The 13396-nt window shown below is 41.7% G+C and overlaps 1 pseudogene; it reads right to left on the bottom strand.

Annotated features, from left to right (window-relative positions):
- Positions 1-260: 260 nt before the first annotated feature.
- LOC139465185 (uncharacterized) lies at positions 261-9126 on the bottom strand (annotated as a pseudogene).
- Between the last annotated feature and the right edge of the window lie 4270 nt (positions 9127-13396).

Here is a 13396-nt window from a genome sequence, read left to right on the forward strand (position 1 = left end):
TGACACTGCGTTTCAGGGATACTTCTTGTCCCTTCATCAGGTGAATACTGAGTAGGCGCAGAGAGTTTTATAACAAATTTTATTAATGTACAAACATAACAACAATGAGGAATTCAATGAGATGTTCCGAAAGGGCTCGTGCATGAAGCGTATATCTACCCATGTTATAAATGGCTATATGGGCTTGGACGGATTGAAAATTGCCCAGTGGAAAAGTGTCCTTGGTCAATGGTTGAAAGTACAATGTGTTGTAAGATCTGTTACAAGTTCTTCACAGCATCACTGAAGGTCACCAGATCTTTCAAATTGCTCAACTGCAGGTCATTCCGGACGTAATTGTAGAAGAAATCTGGTGTCTGTGAATAAAAGAGGTTATTATTTAGCTATAATTAACCCACTTGAAATATTTCTAAATATACTCAAAAGTAAAAGTAACTGTAGTTATAACGTTATTGCTTTTACATAACTTCAGTGGATCGGGTTGTCATGTTTGGTGACTTGTTTGACAGAGTGGCGATGTACCACAACGACGTAGATCATTGCTCATGATACTGATCACTGGAATGTCTGGTCCAGACTCGATTGTTTCCATGCCGCCGTCATCTGGCTAGTGTATTGCCGGGTGCGGCGTTGGGCAACACGCTTTCTCTTTACTGATTTTCAGTGATCCAATAACATAATTTTCATCACTAATTTGACTTTTACGCCATATGGAATTTGTCTCGGCAGATAATCGAGTCTGCTTATCATATACCGTTGACGTTACAACTCATATAATTAATAATCATAATAAAACAGACACGACTGTGTTACAGAATTTAACATGTAGCAGAAAGTCACATCACAATGTTCCTTCCCAATGGCTTTACAACGTCTACACATCTCAAAAGGGTATTCAAAATACAGATGTAACCTTAACTTGCGTGAATAACACAGTGATAACAATTCCTGGAAAGCGTATAGTGTCCATCTTTACTACATTAAAGATCAGTTTACCTTACATATTCACAGATCATGTGTAAATGTGTAAAATGCGAAATATGAAATTGTATTTAATTGTAAGGATTTCTCAGATTTGATAGAACACATCTGTAGGAAGAGCGCATACCGAAACGTTATATTTTAACTGATCCTGTTCTTTTCTATGATAGCCACTTAGAAGTGTTCAGCTATTCACCTCGTGTGATATCCTACGGAGAAACGTCAACTGCTTTACGTCGAGACTTTTCAAAAATGAGTGTCTGAAAACAAAATAGTGAACTTTGACCGAGTAATCCAAGTACTGAATAACAGAGCAGAAACATTCTGAAACATAGACATGTATCCAACACAAATTATACATATATATTCACCTCAGTGATCTTTGACACACCTTAGCATAGATGCAACTATAATGAGTCCAATTCCTTGATCAGGGATGCCTATAGCATAGTGAACGTGTGAGCTGGGTGCCTTAGACAGCACTGTGGTAAGAAAGTTCGATATGACGTTTAGCACTTTGATGAACCCAACACATCACATCCTGGCACAACCAAGGAATGCAAATCTGCGCTGCATTAAATCGACATTACATTGAATAGATCGCTTCATATTAAGCATTCGTCAACGGACAGGACGGCTATACATGTAGGTATCAATACAGTGTCAGTAAATCAGATCTTAGAGCTCGCTACCGCTCCACACTGATCTGAGGACATCTTGTTACAGATCACTTTGACCGATCAGGTTCACATTAGCCAATCAGATAGCAGCTTCCTCGACATTTTCGGCACAACTTTCAAACTGGCGACTTCCATTCCAGGCCAGACTTGACAAATATTATGACAGAGTTCTCAAAACATGAAAACTAAAACAAGAGTATTCTGGAATGTGTAATGCTTGTATGGCAGTACTTCCCACGTGCTATGGAAAGTTGTTTCCGTTTGAAATGTTTATCGCGTTGAAGCGAGAGGTAGACGAAGATGTTGATGTTCAGAATACCCCGCGTTATAACCATTTCAAGGTTGTATGAATAGAAAACACATACCGACTGTCACTTTCCCGATCTGGTAAGCGACGCTCTGATTGGTTGGAAGAAAGGTCATTCAGGTGTGACTCGTAATGGGATGTCCTCAGATCTTTGTTTAGCGGTAGCAAGAACAAATATCTGATTTTGATGAGATTGTGTTAAAATGGATATTAATTGTGAAGAATGTATCAACTACTTACTTTTCCAAGCCCAGTTTACAAAGCCACTTCTGAACATCTTTGTCTGACCATTTGGCCATACCACCAGCACCCCGGCCAGCATCAGCTGGTTTAGACTTCACAACTGCAGATGTCGCTCCCTAATAAGAGGGTGGGTAAAATCAGTTGTAAACCAAAAAGAAGGTGAGGACAGGGAAACCAGGTTTATCCGAAAGGTACTGCTCCAGGAAAGTGTCCTGATTAATCAATATCTGGCTTAACAGAATCATTGTTTTAGAGTAATATTCTTTGTACATGCTTCTAACATTATCGTCCTCAAAAATGCCTCCTGACTAACGAGATTTCGCTGTATCAATTTTTTGACAATCTCTAATGCTTATCAGCTGGATGCAGGCCCCTTTCTCAGGGAAAGGTACGGATGCAGTGTAAGTCAAGCTCACAAGTACTGCAATCATGATCATTCTTAAACCAAACCCTTTTACTGACGAGTACTGTGGTATTTTTCATTATTCTGAACTGTGCATATTTCCATTTCCTTCAGGGAGCAGTTCAAAAGTTCTTATGTTGAAAACACCTGAGCTTTGAGACATACCCATCCCTGTCCCAAAAATAACACCCAAAAAGCGAATCCTACTTCAGACTTATTTATGTAAAGCAGGTGATGAAGCAGAGCTTTCGGGTACGACAATGCTTTTCCCCACACTTCATTTTTAAACCTGTGTGTGGGATGTTCATTGCAGAGTAAACTATAACAACTAGCGCTGTTATTCATTGATATGATCGTTTAATCCCCTGAAAAGTTTATTTAACCAAGGAAAACACACCTGTTGGGCCACCAAACGTAAGGAAATGAGTTTAAGACAAAATAATAATTAGTCAAAGCGTCCTCACGTCAGTGCTGTCGGTTGACGATCCTGTCTTGCCTCGAATACCTAGTTCTTTTATCAACTCCGATGCTTTCTGGTCAAAAGGGTATTTTCCGCTGAAGTCAAAGTAGAGTTTTGTCCCTTTAATTATTCCCATCCAGCCATTAGGTTTGTAGTCTCTCTGTAGAATGAGAGGTATGATGGGTTTCCGGAGGTCAAAGGCATACTCAGCTTCTGTAATGTGAAATCGTTTGTTTCAGATTTGATGCAATAAAATGTTATCATATATGCATGAAATTGTTTGTGCTGTAGTTTTTTTCAACTTGGACACATAGTAGTGAGTGAGTGAGTGAGTGAGTGGGTTTAACGCCACTTTTAACAGTATTCCAGTTATATCACGGCGTGTCAGCTTAATGTGGGAGGAAAGCCCGAAATGATGCAGGTCTCAGACGTTTACCACTTCGGTGAAACCCACGAGCACGGGTATGGTGCTGACAAACCTAGAAACATAATCGGGGCGAACCGGGATTCGAACCCACAATCATAGATTTCTGGCGCGCCCAAGGGACGCAACTCTGCACAGCGAATCGCGGCGCCTTAGACGACACATAGTGACATCTGCGACTTAAAGGCATTGCTGCAAATAAGTTTAACGTAACTGTCCCTTCGGTGATTAGGCCGGAAGTAACCACACCTTCAAGGATTGATGCGGAACTAATTGTTCCCCAAGGATTGGAACGAAATATACTGTTTCTTCAAGGATTAACCGAAAGTAACTATGCCTTCAAGTATTACACCGGAAGTAAATGTCCTTACAAAAATCACACCTTTGGTCAGCTGTACCAAGACGAAAAAACACGGGTACTGTGCTGATAAACCTAGAAACATAATTGGGGCGACACTTGATTCGAACCCATGATTATAGCTTCCTGATGTGCCCAAGGGACGCTACTCTAGACAGTGAATTGCTGTGCCTCACAGGACTGGTTCACCCGTGTCACCCTGATCACATGACAGAACACTAAAACACCACAACACTAGTTGTCCTGCCTACCTGATCTGCAGTTCTGGCTCAGCTTGTATCTCTCCGACATACACACCAACACCACAGACGCGCCCTCCACGGCCTCCGCCATCGCCTGCAGTGTGGAGCCCTCCATGTTGTCGATGTCCATCCAGACTTTAAATTTGTGTTTTTTCAAAAGTTCCTTCACCTTGAACAAATAAATAAAATTTACAAGAATGAGCTAATGAAGTCATGATAAGTCGATGTTCTTTCGTGATTGTTCAGCTTCTAACGTGATGAAAAGGTTGTTTCAAGCACGTTTTTATATAATGTGGGAGGGGGAGTTTGGAACTATAGTTTCCCTTATAGGGAGCCGAACATGTGGGTGAGAGAGTGACTTTGATTGAACGCTGCTTTGAACAGTATTTCAGTGTCAGCTTGATGTGACTTAGAATCCAGGAGTCACGGGCATGATGCTGACAAACCTAGAAACTTAGTTAGGGCGAGCCCGGATACCAACCCAAAACCATAGTTTACTGGCACGCTAAAGGGACACAACTCTGCACATCAACTTACAGCGCCTTAGACGACTGGGCAAACCGTGCACCATATAGCAAGAAGCATGTTTTAGGCTGACAACATTGATGTAAATCGTAAGGTGATGATTATTTCATGAAGAAGAATGACAAGACACATACCTTGACAAGCACTTCCTGGTCCGCCCACTGATAACTGATCATAACGTGGCCTGCAACCTGCACAATTTCATCCTTCTTGACTGCATCTTTCTTCTTAAGTTCTGCTCGAAATGAAGGCGAATATATTCTTTATAACAATTGACGAATTTCAGCATCATTAATTCAGTAACACCAGGGTGACAGTGTAAATGTTGAGAAGAGCCCCATGTTAGGTAGGTCCTTTCCCACCTTATATTACACGAAAGTATATGCTGTCACGGGACGCACCATAAAACATTTTTCGGATAATTTTTCGGTTCACGCATGTTTTCTGTGGAAGGGACAGCCGAACATTTCAGTTTTATCTGGTCATCCAGCAATTTCTATTTTTTAAGTAACTGAGTACAAATTATATGTTTTGAGGGTATTTTTAGGGAACAAATAATGTTTTCCAAAAGCAACAATAGGACACTCACACTACTTTCCAGGAAACAAAATATATTTTTTCCGAAATATGTCCCGATTGAAATATAGTCAATCCCTTACTCTAGTTCCCCCTTTTCTCCTCCGGTGTGATGGCCCACAAAGCGCCCCCAGAAACCTTGGAAAGCGTCTTATTTTTGGGTGATTCATTCATTTTCCTCAGTATCGCCATCAGTTGAACGTTTTCCTTGAAAAAAAAACAATATTAACTAAATGAACAGAAATAAATAACGTTATTGTAGTCAGTTATGGTAAAACATAATGTATCCGCCACGCCGAGGATTGGGTTCGATTCCCCACATGGGTAAACCAAGTTTTGTCCTCAACATCCGTAATATTTAGAATATTGCTAAAAGACGCTTAAAATATCCTTATCATAGCATTGAAATATGCATTCATAATAATCAGTGATTGGATCCTCGAGTGGTGTTTGACGTCGCTGTGAGAAATAGTACTGCCATATGATGACGGGCTGATTCAAGAAATTGGTTTCAGAATCTGAGATATCGAACCCGCACGAGCAACCGTTTCAACCACCAGGTTACACCACAACAATCATTAAACAACGTGCCATCCGTCTAACGAGAAAAGGAAAAGGCTTCATGTCTATATTAATAAATTGAAACTACTATTCAACATACGCTTAGTATATATTAAATAATACGCATAACCATAGACAAAATGACGATAAAACATTATAAACTTCCCTTTAACGACCTACCGAAAATATTCGCTGATTATTCTTGTCGAATGCAAGCTCCCAAACACACTGAACAGCCTTCTCTCGCTCGTCATCTGATCCTTCCTGCATGACAGTCATCAACACAGGGATCGCTCCCTTCTCTGTGAGGATCTTCTTATTGTCGTCGTTCTTCGCCAATCCAGTGAGTCCAACTATCAGCTCAGACGCGGAGAAGCCGTTGCAACGATGATGTTGATCTTTCCATGACAACTTGATCATGTTCAACATTATGGTAAAGACGGTACTGTCTGCTAGCAGAGCTTTATTGTCATCCTCGTCGATTATGTTCGCCAGCAGCAGGAGCAGCATCATTTTAATCCCTATGGAAATAGAAACGGTGGAAAGTTCAATGACAGACTTTGGAACATGTTTCTGGGTGATAGAAGGTGAGGTGAGGTTAAATGGGGTTTAATGTCGTGTCCAAAATTATTGAACTTATATAGCTACGTGCATGCCGAGCGCAGACAGGGTAACAACACGTACCATCTTTTAACGTCTTTTGGTATGACGCGACCGGGGATCGAATCCCGGACCTTCCGCTTTCCGGGCGGACGCTCTACCACTAGACCACGGAGGCGGTCGGGTGATAGACGCAATTGAGGAACTTCCGACTGCCTCCGTGGTTTAGTGGTAGAACGTCCGCCCGGAGAGTGGAAGTTCGATCCCCGGCCGCGTCAAACCACACTTATACTTTTGTCAGAATAAGTAACGTCCAGTTCAATGAAAGGGTTCTTAGACAAAATTCTTGGTTAATACTAAGGTACATGTTCAGTAGTAACTACAAGCGATCCACCGGTCTCGAGGGGGACCTCTGTATAAGTATAACTTCCCCTAGCCCGAATGGGAACATCAACGCTTGTCGTCCGAGGAACCGGTGGAGAACGAGTTTATGTAACCACACACCTAATTAAATTGCAAGTCTGTCTTCTGCATGATGCTTTGGTCGGAATCAGTTAGTCAAAATATCGTTAAATACCCGGAAAATCTTACATCAATAATTCAAGATATAAAATTGCAGTTGGTATGTAACACAGAAATATAAGTAATACATTTATTCCTGTTGATCCCACTCACCTGGGGCGTCACCTTTAAGATAGGCCATGGCTACAGACACTGTCCCCAGTTTCCTGATGGGTTGGCGGGTGACAGGGTTGTTGGAGCAGTTGTGGAGGATGCCCCTAGCAGACCGGAACATTGGGTCAGTTACTGACACCTGCAAAACAAGGATGAACAACAGGCTGTCAACACAGATACACAACAGACCGTCAACACAGAGACACAACAGACTGTCAACACAGAGACACAACAGACCATCAACACAGATACACAACAGACCGTCAACACAGATACACAACAGACCGTCAACACAGATACACAACAGACCGTCAACACAGATACACAACAGACCGTCAACACAGAGACACAACATACCATCAACACAGATACACAACAGACTGTCAACACAGAGACACAACAGATTGTCAACACAGAGACACAACATACCATCAACACAGAGACACAATAGACTGTCAACACAGAGACACAACATACCATCAACACAGAGACACAACAGACTGTCAACACAGAGACATATCAGACTGTCAACACAGATACACAACAGGCTGTCAACACAGAGACACAACAGACCGTCAACACAGAGACACAACATACCATCAACACAGATACACAACAGACTGTCAACACAGAGACACACTAGACCGTCAACACAGAGACACAACATACCATCAACACAGATACACAACAGACCGTCAACACAGAGACACAACATGCCATCAACACAGATACACAACAGACTGTCAACACAGAGACACAACATACCATCAAAACAGATACACAACAGACCGTCAACACAGAGACACAACATACCATCAACACAGATACACAACATACCATCAACACAGATACAACAGACCGTCAACACAGAGACACAACATACCATCAACACAGATACACAACATACCGTCAACACAGAGACACAACAGACTGTCAACACAGAGACAAAACATACCATCAACACAGATACACAACAGGCTGTCAACACAGAGACACAGCAGACTGTCAACACAGATACACAACAGGCTGTCAACACAGAGACACAACAGACCGTCAACACAGATACACAACAGACTGTCAACACAGAGACACAGCAGACTGTCAACACAGAGACACAACAGACCGTCAATACTGATTAACAACATAGATTCACAATAGATCGTTAACAAAGGTGCACAACAGACTGTCAACACCGTTTCACAACAGATCGTTCAACAGAGATTCACAAGAGACCATCAACATTGATAAACAACAATCTGTCAAGTATAGTTTTATAAATAATCTTACTTCTGTTTGCTTGTCTTGTATTGTCTTGTTGTATTGTCTATAGGCTTACTTAGTTGTAGTTCAGTTAATGTAATATTTAACATTTTAATTAAACGTATATGTCAATTTACAACAACAAAGATAGCATACAATCTTACTTTAGGTTGACTACAGTCTCAATTGGTTTACTACAGTTTTACTACAATTGTGTACAACCTGAATACAATTATGTATTCTGTGAGATTGGTAGATATAAAATGTGAGATTCTGTACCAATTTGATATTAGTTTGCAATGTACTTACTTTGGCAGGGCTACCTGCTTCCTTCAGAACAGCCTTCAGGTCCCCCACAAAATATCGAAGGAGGCCACTGCCGCACACCCTCTCGCCGAACTGGACACTGGCGTCAGTGTAGTTCCACAACAACCCCCTCATCTCCCGGATAAATTGGTAGCTGCTTTCTGGCGTCAGCTGTGCTTTTGATACTTTCTCCGTCAAGAACTCAAGTTTCCTGGCTTTAAGATACGAACTATACGTCTTGTACATGACATCAGCAGCGCGCGTGTAGGACAGGTAATCTGCAAATACGCGTCAGTGGGATTCATCCTTGTTCACGTATGAAAGTCCAATTGTCTTATGTGTGAGTATTCGAATCTGTTCCCCTTTTGACTCCAACCTTGGGTCTTCTTCGAGAGCATGTATTAAGGAGTTGATGTCATCGAACCCAGACTTTAACCGAGGGTATTTGGTGACTAGCTGCTGAGCCATTTGCAAACAGTCCGTGTTTAAGGCAGGTATTTTCGAACTCATTGTGGAGGGCTTGGATGGAGTCTGATCAGATGGATTCGTAATGGCAGGGCTCGGGCGCCCGGGCTCTTCTGTGCACTGTCTCAACCGTAAGTGAAGTGAACCTTTTACCAACTCCGTGTTATGGCTAGTTTGGACGGGTGTGAGCGTGTTCTCACTTGCCGGCAACGGTCAGTTGATTTCAAAGCTATAGTCTGTTCCACTCTTGATTAGTGTCATTAACTCATGGTGATACGATCCAGCTAAGCCTCGTTAATTAGCAGTAAGTGAATTGTGTTTATTGTATAGCTTTAATTATTTATAATCTTCTGGTGATTTCTGGTTCGGTTACAGGCCGGCAAAGCCACATTTCGAAAATACATAGCCCAAATTGATGTGGCGCTCCCGGCAATGGTTATGGTTGCGTGATTGTATAATGTGGCTCTCACGGCTATGCTGTCAAAACATGCTTTGTGATTCTAACAGGTTACCGTATATAACAAAACAAGTCTTGTTTTCTCATTTCTTATTCAACTTTACATTGATGAATATGAATAGCATATGAATATCATAATGGATCATAACTGCAGATGAAGGAGGTCGCCCACGTGGTCAGCATATTCCATCTCACTCAGGTGTTGGTTCAGGAGCTGGATCTTGAGGGACGCAATACGTGCATCGATTGCCTTGTACTTCTTTTTTCGTGAAGGTTCTGACCACTGGTGAGAGAGTCTCAGGACTGCAACCTCTTTGAGTGACTGCTCTCGCTGAAATAGCTTCACTACCTCGTAGATGTTCGGGTGGCACTTCTTGGCAAGTTTCTTTATCTTGTTGTGCCACCCTTCCAGGTGATTGTTGGTACGGTGGCCTTGGTTTTCGAAATGGTTCCAAATCTCTGGCATGAAGGCCTGTCCTTGAACCCAACTGGTTGTCACGTAGTCCATGAAGGCAGTCACTTTAGGGCCAGCAGGAGAGTCAGCAATGGCATCAAGCCACACATCATCCACCTTGTCACGAGGTACTAGAGGTCGTTTCTGTCCTCGCTCTCTCCATCAGTCTAGCCTTAAAGGCATCAACCTCAAACTCGAATGGTTGTGGGTCGTGGGAGTGACCCATGATCTCAATGGCGTGGAGCAACTCACCCAGAGTTGTGATCCTTGCAGTGCACTCCTTGACAATACAGGACCAGTATCTTCTTTCACCACGACTGCTCTTACACCGAAACTTAAAGCCATCATAGTATAAATGTATGCCTCCTCTGACACTTTCAATGAACTTTATTTGAACTTGTGCGTTTGCCATGGTTATGATATGGAGTTACTTACTTACTTACTTACTTTGGAGATTTAACGTGCGCTTTCCGACTGATGCGTATTTCGCACACGGGCCCGGCCAGGCCATTTAAAGTGTTTCCGAAAGGGGCGAGGGTGGTCTGTGCAACCCAAGAGGGGGCTTTAGGGGTTGCTTATATAGAATTTGGGAATTATGAGATTTGGAATAGATGCCGATGGGGTTGGGGAGGAGAACTAAGGGAGCTGGGTATGGTGGATGATTGTTTGTTTATGTGATTTTGATTTGGTAGGTTATTATGGTTTTAGATGCGTTTTATTAGTTCCGTTTTGATTAAGAATACGCCTAAGGCCTTGAATTTTTCTAGTTTATTTTGTGGGTTAAGTATTGCTTCTAGAGTGAGAGCCTTGTTTAGATTGAGGGTGGTTTGTAATTTAAATGTGGGACATTCATTTAAAGGTATCGGTAATCGGATTAATTAATTACCCGCTAGAATAGGTGAAATGCACTCAGCTGAAAATGTGGCTCTACCGGCAATAGCCATTTCTGAAATGTGGCGCTCCCGGCTAGACACCTCTGGTTCCGAACAATACCTGCCGGGAATGTGAGAACATCCTGATGAAAATTACCTTTAATAAACATTTTGTGACATAACGCCATTGCCTGGGTAGGTTTTGTAATATGTTCATAAGTTGTGAATGTATTTTTGACCAGGAAACCTCGAGCATTTGGAAGGATATTTCTTGTATTACCAAGGTTTTACATTTTATAAACAGTTCTTTGATATAAATGTAATGTTGATTTCTGATTGGTTAAAATTCATATATTTGTCACATGAAACTTCCATGACCGGCATCCACACATATCGTGACTAGTTTTGTAACCGACTGTTTCCCCACAAAGCCACCGAGACAGGTGATGAACGGGTGTTAAATCTTACATGTCATGACTTGAGTGGTGTGCATGCCACACTGGGTCATTCTCTCACACGCTTTCGTCTAAATTCTTTTACACCTCGTGGCACTGTATTGTTTCACAATATGGTATTCCGATGTCTTCTAATTTCTTCTGGTATTTCTTACATTAAGACGGTTCATAGGTTAAATAAAAACATTCTCGTCTACGGAAGCGTAGTAGGGCCACGGTGATTTTTTTTGTCTAAGTATATCTCCTACGTAGGACTTATTATCTTCTACGTAGGACTTACTATGTCCTACGTAGGACTTACTATCTCCTACGTAGGGCTTAGTATGGCCTAGAATCACTATTTCCTACGTAGGACTTAATATCTCCTACGTAGGAATTATTATCTCCTACGTAGGATTTATTACCTCCTAAGTCCTACATAGCAGATAGGAAGTCCTACGTAGGAGATACTAAGTCCTACGTAGGAGATACTAAGTCCTGGGCCCTGGGCTTACATTTTAGTTAAGGCCGACGAGTACGGAAGCGTAGTAGGGCCACGGTGAATTTGTTTTGTCTAAGTATCTCCTACGTAGGACTTATAATTACTATCTCCTACGTAAGACTTAGTATCTCCTACGTAGGACTTCCTAGGAGATACTAAGTCTTACGTAGGAGATACTAAGTCTTACGTAGGAGATAGTAATTATAAGTCCTACGTAGGAGATACTTAGACAAAACAAATTCACCGTGGCCCTACTACGCTTCCGTACTCGTCGGACTTAACTAAAATGTAAGCCCAGGGCATCGGGGTTATGATCGAGGCTTCCCTCTGCCCTGGACTTACAGTCTCAGTCAAGACCGAGGAGGAGGTTTTGATCATTTACTTCTCAACTCCAAGCAGGTAGCGAACAACGACCCAGAAAAGAGCAATACAGGATCCTCGATGATAACTGTGTAGTGCTGAAACATGTCACCCCAATAACATGTATTCCCCGGACCTGGTTGGCGATCCAGAGGAGTGAGTGAGTTAACATTAAACGTCGCATTGTGAATGAACATTCCATGTGATGTTGATGTGATTATTACTACCATGTATACATGTGTATCTGCTATATGAAAAATCAATACTGCAAAATGTTATTGTATGAATTGGCTGCCAATCCAACAAAGAATGCAATTTAAACTACTCACTCTGGTTTACAAGGCAATGTATAGTTTGGCCCCTGCATACCTGCTACGAATAGTACCATACAAGCCTGCACGTTCTCTCCGTTCAAAAGATCCACATCTGCCAAAGTCACGTGCCAAAGCATATCGCGATAGGTCAATTCAACGTGCTGACCAATTGCCATGGAACAATCTGCCACAAGAAATCCGAGAAACTGAAAATCTGACAAACTTTAAAAAGACACTGAAAACCTATCTCTTAAAGAGATCCTTAGATTAGATCAGTCATGGTCTAAGCGCATTTGAGCAGATTTTAATTGGAAAATGCGCTGTACAAATTCTCAATTTGATTTGAATTTAATTCAATAAGTATTGACAAATGTATCATGCGTATCACGTTTTTGTCTGCATTATACCAAATTGAATGTAATACAGCGTTATTGTATCATGTTCTATCATCGATGTATGCACAATGCAACAAACTAATACAGTTTTCCGAGCTTGTTCCTACACTGAACAAAAAAAACATATTTTTTGTGAAGTTATGTTCAGTCTTCACTACAAAAACATATCCCCCATGCATGATCCTTATCTCATTTTGTTCAGTATATATGTCGGACGCCTGATGTGACCAGACTAGGAACAGACTATAGCTTAATCCGCTATTGTTTAAGGAATTATCACACCCCAGAAGGTACAATTATACTACAACAATAACGAAGGTAGAATTATACTACAACAATAGCCTCCTCTAAAGTGTGAACCCGCCAGTTGAACTACACCCTACACCATCAAGCCAGTCCGAAATGAAACGTTCGATGTCACAGTTGCCATAGGGATAGGGATAGGGATCTATTCATGAAACCTCAGTTAATCGACATAAAAGACTAATTGCCCCGTGAAAATCCAGGTGAGAGTAGGTCTTCAGCAACCCATGCTTGCTGTG

Source organism: Haliotis cracherodii, unplaced genomic scaffold, assembly GCF_022045235.1.
Source record: "Haliotis cracherodii isolate W230 unplaced genomic scaffold, xgHalCrac1.p SCAF_1, whole genome shotgun sequence".
Taxonomy (NCBI): domain Eukaryota; kingdom Metazoa; phylum Mollusca; class Gastropoda; order Lepetellida; family Haliotidae; genus Haliotis; species Haliotis cracherodii.